We start from the raw sequence: 10,117 nt of genomic DNA, 5'->3' as shown, positions 1-10,117 counted from the left end.
CTTCTGTACTTTTCTTCCGAAAATGTCTAAATGGAGGAAGCCTTCCTCTTAACTCGATTACAAGGTGTGAAAAGATGAACACCCTGACTGGAAGAACCAACAATGGATATTAAGAATTTGGGATCCCTTTTAATTATCCCGTTCATCTAATAATTAAAAAAGTATCGCAGGATGGTGTTGCTGAGGAGCCATTATGTTCCACGGCAAACAGGCCTACCTATCTCCACGTCGGCTCTGTCATGAAAGAATATGACTCACTATTAAAATAATCTGTTCTCAGCAGATAGAATCACACAGGATTATACAACCTTTAATAGGAGGTTTTTTTTTAAATTAACTGGATAAGCGGGTAGCTTCACTTCATTCTCCAAGGACAGGGTTTTTTAATGGATGTGAGATAAAAAATGTTTAACTCTTGTCTTTCGGACCCTATCATCCATCAACCAACATCAATGGCATACCTTTAAAAAATTACATTTCAGGAAATCATATTTTCTCTCAGAGTTTGTATTCTCTCTGACTCATGGTTGTGTTAATGTAAGTAAGTCGGCTGATAGTTTATTTAGCTGCTTTTATTTTAATTATTTGTTAAGCTTTTTTAAAAAGTGAGTCAGAGAGGAAGGTATGGGAGACAGAGGGGAAGACATGCAGCATAGGACCGCGGGCAGGATTCAAACCCAGGGACGCTGCGTTCGGGACTGAGCCTATGGCACACGCTCTACCCTTTGAGCCACGGGGTAGAAGCCAACAACTCCATCAACTAATCACCACTGGGTGATGAGTCGATGCCGTTGTTCAGGGATGTCAACGTGTGGAGAGAGGTGCACAGGCATCAGGAGGTCAGGCCGACGGGTCAACCGTGGTATGTTGTTCCCTGTTTATGCCGTCATCGGTACAGGCGTGCGTGCTTCGTTCCAGGGGTATGGGGTTCACTCCACTGCCTCTGTTCTGCGCCTTTTCTTGTCAGTATTATTGATTGGTGGAGTTGGTGGAGGCTCATTTACTGCAACGTTGCCCTGTCTGACTTTTATTGTGTTGCTTACATGTGCACACACACACACCAAAGCAGACACTGAACTCTGACACTTGGAGGAGCAGGTGGGCGTTAGACAGTATGGAGGCATGTCATCAAGGAGTATGATGGGGTTAAACAGTACAAAGATAGGTCACTAAGGAGCAGAGAGGGGTTAGACAGTACAGAGACAGGTCAGTAGGGAGCAGGTAGGGGTTAAACAGTACAGAGACATGTCATTCAGGAGCAGGTAGGGGTTAGACAGTACAGAGACAGGTCATTAAGGAGCATTCTTTTCTCAAGTTCATCTAATCTAATCAGAGTAGGCGTTGGACAGTATATAGACAGGTCATTAAATATCAGGTAGGGGTTAGGCAGACTACAAATAATTACAGCTTCAGTAATTAGACTTAAGTAATTGCTTAATTGCTTTAACCAATTTCAAGAAATATAAGTCAATGATACTCTGGTACCACCCGGTCATATCCAGTGTTGCTGGGGAACACTGGACTTCCTCTATTAACTTGGTGAAGTTAATTTAAAGATACTGCAGCACTGACAATATTGCCAGGCATGTCGCCATTCTCTCTGTGTATGTTGTCGATTTAGGGTCATGAGTTTACATTAAAGTAATGGTGAATAGTACACTTAGGAGAGGCTTAAGAGGCTTAAGGGAGACTTAGTTTATTCCAGAGTGGTGGTGAGGCCCTGGGGCCCCACTAATTACTGCTAATTAGTTAATTAATGAATAGATTTATCGGTGGAAGGAGAGAACTAATTGGATTTAGTTAGCATCCGTAACACACATTTAGATATTTACACACATAGCTAGACACACACACAAACACACATACTGATTAATAAAGACACATACACACCCACAATTACACACACACACACACACACAGACTCAGATGTATATTCAGTCATACAAACACAACTTTAGAAACAGCATACACACACATCCACTTATTCACATTGACAGAAAATGGAATGTCTTGGCCAAACATCTGTGGATATGCTGTCGGCAATTTGTATAGACAATCACGCATTGCGTGAACTCGTTATATCAAGGTTTTGAATAAAGGGAACCTTACAAATACCCACGCTTTATTCTGGGGTACAGTTTGGATCAAAATAACTTGGTGGGTATTCAGCATTTCGGTTTCACTTCTGCACAGTGTAGGCTGCTCAAAAACATGCACGATTTAGGCCCTTATAGTACGGCAGATAAAAGCAGGGGCGGATCTAGCCATTTTGGGGCCCTAGGCAAAATATAGACATGGGGCCCTCATTTTTGAAACACGTACACAAAACAAATAACCATCCCAATACTCTTAGAATCGCAATAAACCCATAGTGCACTGCCACTCAACTCTCCACAGTAAAATCAGTTTCAGATTTCTCCAGCCTTTGCCAAAATTACATGTTTATTACTCAAACGAGAGAGAGAGAGAGAGAGAGAGAGAGAGAGAGAGAGAGAGAGAGAGAGAGAGAGAGAGAGAGAGAGAGAGAGAGAGAGAGAGAGAGAGAGAGAGAGATTAGAATTTCCATTCTCTGCCAGAGATACAAAATGATCTTGCACTTAACAGAACTAAAATACAAAATGGATATGAGTCTATGAAAACCACCATTTACATTTAAGCAGGACCAATGAAAAGATTTTGTGTGTGGACAGGAATAACAGTGGCTGTGTGTGTGAGTGAGAGACAGGCAAAGCAGTGGTTCAGTGTGAGTGAGTGAGTGAGTGAGTGAGTGAGTGAGTGAGTGAGTGAGTGAGTGAGTGAGTGAGTGAGTGTGAGAGAGAGAGAGAGAGAGAGAGGGGGGGGGGGGTGTTTAGGTGTGCAAGTGGTTAAGTTCTCCATCTTCAAATGTCCATTTTCCCTGTTGCCTTCACCATTTCATGTGAGTAAAACAGTGTGTGTGTGTGTGTGTGTGTGTGTGTGTGTGTGTGTGTGTGTGTGTGTGTGTGTGTGTGTGTGTGTGTGTGTGTGTGTGTGTGTGTGTGTGTGTGTGAGTGAGTGACTGAAAGCTCTGTGTGTGTGTGTGTGTGTGTGTGTGTGTGTGTGTGTGTGTGTGTGTGTGTGTGTGTGTGTGTGTGTGTGAGACAGAAAGCATTTGTAAACACAAAGTCCGACTGTTGTCGTCTTCTCAAAAGTCTTCATATCAGAGAAAAGTGGTGAGCAGCAGTATAGAACCCCAACAGCAGAGCCTGTCGCAAGTTCAGCAGCGGCTGCTGTGGCAGCAGCAGGTGTAAAAAATGAAGTCAATTTCGGCAGTGTATCTGCAATTCTTTTCTTCTCAGCTTTTTGTTTTCGTTTAGCACAACCACTATCATAATTCCGCCGCTTCATTTTCACCGAGTCGCATCCCTCTGCTTTGGTTTGAAGTACGTTATTTCGCGCTGCGCGCGTTACTACGTAATAATATTCTGGACTAGTCCAATGCACAATGGAGGGGGGCATGTGTGCTGGAAAATTATTATTTAGGCATTAGTTCGGCGTTATGTTGATATTTTTGTTATTTTTTTCGACTAGAAATGTGTTTTTTTTTTTACTTTACATAAGTAATGGCTGGGGGGGGTCAGATTTGGGGGCCCCTAATAAAGACAGATTTGGTTGGGGCCCTAGGCACTTGCCTAGGTTTGCCTAATGGAAGATCCGCTTCTGGATAAAAGTACACACTCTAGTGCGTGTAGGGTGTAGTACACAGGGTGAGATGCAGCAGTACTCTGCCTCTGTCTCTCAACTCAACCAGTACACTTACCTGAACCTCTCTGCCTCTCTTTGCCTCCTCCTTCTCCTCCACTCTTCTCCTCTCTTCGTCTCCTCCCTCTACTTTCCCTCTCTCCTTTCTCTTTGTCTCCTCCCTCTACTTTCCCTCTCTCCTTTCTCTTTGTCTCCTCCCTCTCCTATCTCCCCTCTCTTTCTGCCCTATCCTCTCCTCCAAAACCTCTTACCTAACCTGCGTCTCACCTCTTTCCAGCTCTGCTCTCAGAGACTTTGAATCTCGACACTTATATTTTTTGCATCAGCATTTCTAGATGGGTGTATATCAATGTAGTGTGTGTTTTAACTGCTCTTGCCGCTTTTGAGGCGCTTAGGGTGTTTGAGGGTAAATTATTTGGGTCGACCATTTCCTGGTAATGAAATAACCTCCATTATATTTCATTACTTGCCTGCTACATTTCTGTTTGGAATCCCCCAGCCCTTATGGGAGAAATGTACTGTTTCAAGAAATATCATTACTATGCACAGAAGATGTTAAGACATATGATCATCATCTTATCTGCCCTATGACTGAAATTAGTGTGGAAAAACACACTCACCAAAGGTTCACACACACATATATACATTACCGAAAGTCTGTCCCTACGTGGTGCGATGTAGTTGGAGCACGTTCCTAAGCTTTACCTCTAGGGGGTTGGATGAGGGGTACTCACCGCAGGTCCACAGCCACCGTAGGCGAACAGCCCTCTCCGTGACGCGCCGCGCCGCGCCGCACCGCCACCTCGCCTCCAGGTGACCAGCCCGCTCTTTGAATGTCTTTCCGTTTCCACCCATGTATTTATGGCCAAAAGTTCTCTCACAGCAGAGTCTTCATCCAAAACCTTGTGTCCTTTGTGTTAAGACCTCCGAGTCTCACCTCCAGACACTCTCCACCCAGAGTCCCACTGCCTGGGACTCACCTGCCGCCTCAGGTGGTTCCATTTACCGCTAATGAGCACCTCAACACCGCCCCCTCTGGGTGAAGTCAGTACTGACCCTAACCATGAGCACTCTAGAGCTAAACCTATTCCTAATATCGTAACAACATAAAACCCTATAACCCTATATATATATATATATATATATATATATATATATATATATATATATATATATATATATATATATATATATATATATATATATTTAGGGCTTGGATGTTTTATATCACCAATATATAGTTGGATTGGGTTGTATGGCGGGAGCTAAATTTGGCAGGGTGTCCTTTTACCATACCATACCAGTTTATATTACACAAATTATAGTTGTTCTGTCTATTATAGTTTTTAGAACCTCACCAATGCACACATCTCCTTGTTTGGGGGCCTTGAAACTCTCCATGTGAAGATTGCCTATTTTCACGAAGCTCACCTATTGGGCGTTCAAACGGTAGAAGAATCTCTATAAACCTGTATTCACGGTTCACTCTGCTTTAGAGAAGAGACTTAATGTATGCAGGCATTTTAAAACCCTGGACGCTAACTTTTCCTGTTCCTGATTACCATGAGAGCCCTTAGTTGAGGAATATAGACGCATACATGGTCGTTTGTTGCCTATGGCCACAATTACATTTTCTGTGACATACAAGCATATTTCCTGTTCTTTATTCATGAACATGAAGATGTTACATAACAACCTCTGAAATAATTGGATTTTGGTTCCTGTGATAGCTATCCTCATTGCAAGGTACTTTGAAAAATCTCCTAATTTAAGACCATACTAGACTCTTCTGAAGTCACCCCCTCATTAGTATGGTTTATAATTGAGATAATTGGATTAGATTCCACATACTGTCTTCAGAATTAAGTTGGTTATCTATTCCTTATACCTTATAAATAGGCATCTTGTCACGATCATCATCAACAACATAAATAATAAATACAAACTCTAGCTACCTGTCAATCTGTTTAAAACGCATTCCTTTACAGCTCAATTCAAGAGACAGCCAAGACTGGAACTGAAAAGCATGGCAGAAAACCATTTGTCATTCCACTCCAGTACATTGATTGAAAATTTTAATTGTCCCGTAAACAGCATCACTAAGGACCTCTCTCACAGCAGGCGTCACTTCCTCGGGCCGTTCTGCTTGGCGCTGGGAACGACTAGGACGATGACACTGAAGAAGTGAATCGTTGGTGTTTGAGGCTCGACGTTTTTTTCCGTCACACGTGAAACATGAATTAAATGAATTGATGATTTGTGTCAAATAAACAGGCCTCGTTGAAGTCAATGAGCTTCATCAGCTGTGTAACTATCAAATCTCTAGGGGTGACGCAACGAGTCACGTATATAACTTAATTCAATTATGAATAAAAAATAATAGTAACTTAATTTCAGTGGCCTGTACTGGCCTTCATTGTGTTGGTTGGTATTCCGTTTTTGCGACACTGAGTTTAACCGCACCAATGTCAATTTTCTTTGGACTCAAGCCTGCGAATAGAACTGTTTCATCACAATCGTGTCTTCGTCATTGTCCTCATGACCGTTGTTCATGTCTTAGGACATGGCGATGGTAGCAGCCTACTAACGTTCTCACACACAGTCCTCTTATGCATAGAGGTAAACAACATTTATAGACTAACCATCGTTATCGGTTGTATGTTTTGATCATTCATCGCGCTGGAAGTCGGTGCTGCAAGCCAGTGTTTACTGATGCACTATGGCACTTGATGATACGTTGCTTTTGATAACATGAAGGTGTGCAGTTTTAACAGAGCAGTTTAGTTTTGGATACCGACTTTCTCAAAAGAGCGACAGCCTATTTTAGTTATCAAAGAGGAAAACAACCCTGAAGAACCGAACATCTCTAAAACAAGAATTGTTCCGAGAATGCACACCCATTCATCATGATCCCCGTGATCTGCAGACTGCCATTCGCTACACTCTTTGACACTTATATTAGAGAGTGAAACTTTATTATAATTGAATCCACGGATATTCTGGGGAAAGGCCGGAGCATAACTTCAGAGAGAGGCTTAATCTTCAAGGTCACTTCGTGCTGTTTGGATTCTGTAATTGCAAAGGAAAGGTGCTACAGTGCTTCTTTTATCTCTGTTTGCATCGGGTGCACCGGAAAATTCCTTATGAAAGGAGCGGAGAACAGACGACGACGAACAGACGACGACGAACAGACGACGACGAACACTTACTTTCATACAATCCTACTCATTTGGAACCATGTCGATAAGTATGAGTGGACCGGGCGGGATAAATTCTTGCATCCTATTCCTATCACAGTAACGACGAACAAAACAATTTGGGGGTTGTCAGAGTGCGATGATCTGTAAATAAGATAATGGTCATGCATAAAATATAGGAAATATTGGAAGCATACGTGCATATCACAGCACATGTCATGGTGTCCAAAGGGCATAAACTACCACATAGATGCATAAAGGGTGAAAATCATGCAAATCATTTTGTGTGTCTGGGAGTGTGTGAACCAGTGGCGGCACCTTAGTGTGTGTGTGTGTGTGTGTGTGTGTGTGTTAGAGCGAGAGAATTTTTCTGATACAATAATTCTGAATCTCCCTATTTTCTCGATCTGGATTCCAGCATAAATAGGCCTGTTATTGATTTTCCTGATTAATTGTAATTAAACCTATTATTATTCATTAATTTCACTGCCTAAGTGCCGAGATTGTCGGGAATTCTCTAGTTTATTTGTTTTGTTTTGCACACATGCATATTTAATTTTATTATTGACATACTCTGTATAATGTCAACATGCATGATTTATATTTTAATTATTTATATAGATTTATGTGTTCATTATTTTACACACATAAATGCACACCGTAATCTTGGCTCATTTATAAATTTGTTTAACAGGGAAAATGGACAGTCAGTAACTGTCGTTCGATTAACTCGAAGGCTACACTTCATCCACAGTAGCAGAGTCGCTTTGAATTTCACTCATAGCGACTGGCTACTGGGTTAGTTACCGTGGCAATGGTTTCAAGGGTTCACAGCAGCCAAAGGGTCAGGGGTCGCTCCGACTACAACAAGTAAGGTTGAAAACTAACAGTAGATGAAGGCTTCTATTACGGCATAATACAATATAATATACTCTCCCTTTCTAAGTAGGTGCTGATTGGTTCCATGCGGGATGTCACTTCCTGTTTCATTTGGTAAACGAGCATCTTACATAATGCCCACCACTATTTAATATATGTGTGGGATGCAGGTTTATTTATACATGTTTGAGACTGAACCGAGGCTGAACTCTAAAGTATGTCATCCAGTCGAGACCTTTGTAGTTTTTTTGTCGTCCAGTTGAGACATAAGAATTGGAAAGCGCTACACTCTAAACTTTTGGCACAATGAGGAAATACATGAATAAATAAACAGGCCGTTGGTCAAGCGCTTTCAGCAAACCTTTATCAGTCGGATTTTGAATATTGAATGTTCATATGCTCTCTCTCTCTCTCTCTCTCTCTCTCTCTCTCTCTCTCTCTCTCTCTCTCTCTCTCTCTGTTCTTTGAAGCTTGTTCCTCTTTTCCATTTACTTTCGACGCCATTCAATTTCGGGTTTTCTCCCGACTCTGTTGATTTTCCTCCCCTCCCGACTCTCTCTCTCACTCTCTTACTCTCTTCTCTCCCTTCCTGTCCCCTACTTTCCCTATCCCTCTATCTCTATATCTCCCTTATACTTAGTTACAGAGTGAGAAATATGGATTATCTGCCATTTGTATAATTCTAGACCCCCCCCCACCTCCCCACCCTTCATCCAAACCCTTATCTCATCATCTGCTGTCTGTCTTCGGGTCTCTCTCTCGGTCTCTCCCTATCCCTGTTTCTCTCTCCATCATTCTCCCTCCCTCCCAATCTCTTGGTCTATCTATCCCTCCCCTGTGCATCACCATCTCTTCTGACATTTTCTAATTACAGATGGAATAAGCCTGATGGACTTTAACTCCTATCTGTCATCGCTGCCTCCTACTCTCCAGCTCTCTCTCCCTACCCATCCCACCTGCCCTTATTGCGCTCTCTCTCTCTCTCTCTCTCTCTCTCTCTAGTACGGGTTGAGAATGAAACAGCCCATGTCAGTCACATGACAAAACAGAAAATATTTGGTCACATGGTTTCACAAAGCTTCATGCATGTCCTCCCACCTTGTTGGCCACCTTGGCTCCTTTGCGACGCGGTTTTCAATCATGCTGTTCAACACCCATGCTGCACAACTGAACTCAAATCGTTGTTTTTTTTTAATATTCACTTATATGAATGTGATTTAAGCTGTTGCCGACGTGATTTGTTCATTATTCCCGGAACAGTGGAATAGTAATGTCTCCAAAAACACACATTCGATTCTTGACACAAAACTAGACGAAATACATGTTTACACCGACAGAGAAAAACAAGCCCGTACGATCGCGCACGCACGTGCACCCACCCAGACACACACAGAAACGCGCCCACACACGCCCACACACACATGCACAAACACACACACACACACACGCACACTCACAATCAGGGAACCCAAACAGTTCATTTAAAAAAAAGAAAGGCGTAGGGATGAGTAACTCGGTGGAAGCAGGAATAGACGGCCCGCTTGTCTCTCGGTTCCAAGACGTATTCCGAGCCCCGCCAATGTTCCAGACTCCTGTCATTCCTCCCAGCATCTCTTCCAAGCTCAGAGGCTCCGTAATGCAAACCCTCGCTGTGTAAACAGTCTCTATTCTGTCACACGACACCCACTGCATCGTCTGATCCATTATTTGTGATCGTTTTTTTATCTTCCCATGGATATTACCAAAAAATATAACAAAGGGGTGTCTGCATTGGCCTAGCGGGATGCCGTCGCCATGGAAACGCGTTGATGGATGCCTCTATTGGCCACTGGGCGGGTCCAGAGACACGTGTGATGTCATAATCCTCCAATGTCTTATCACGACCACTATGTGTTTTAAGGGGAAAAAAAAAGGTTGAAACATCTCTCTGTCTAATTATGTCAGTGTCTTTGTTTCTGTCTGCTTCTGTTGCTCCACATTTCTTTTGCTTCAGACTTTGTTGTTCTGTGTTTCTCTGTCCCATCTAGTCTCTCTCTGTACCATCTAGTCTCTCTCTGTTTAGCCTAGTCTCTCTCTGTCTAGCATAGTCTCTCTCTGTCTAACCTAGTCTCTCTCTCTGTCTACCCCAGTCTCTCTCTCTGTCTACCCTAGTCTCTCTCTGTCTAACCCAGTCTCTCTCTCTGTCTACCCTAGTCTCTCTCTCTGTCTACCCTAGTCTCTCTCTGTCTAACCTAGTCTCTCTCTGTCTAACCCAGTCTCTCTCTCTGTCTACTCTAGTCTCTCTCTCTGTCTACCCTAGTCTCTCTCTCTGTCTACCCTAG

This window comes from Gadus macrocephalus, chromosome 17, assembly GCF_031168955.1.
Source record: "Gadus macrocephalus chromosome 17, ASM3116895v1".
NCBI classification, from domain to species: domain Eukaryota; kingdom Metazoa; phylum Chordata; class Actinopteri; order Gadiformes; family Gadidae; genus Gadus; species Gadus macrocephalus.
The sequence above is the reverse complement of the archived record's forward strand: the minus strand, read 5'-3'. Positions refer to the sequence as shown.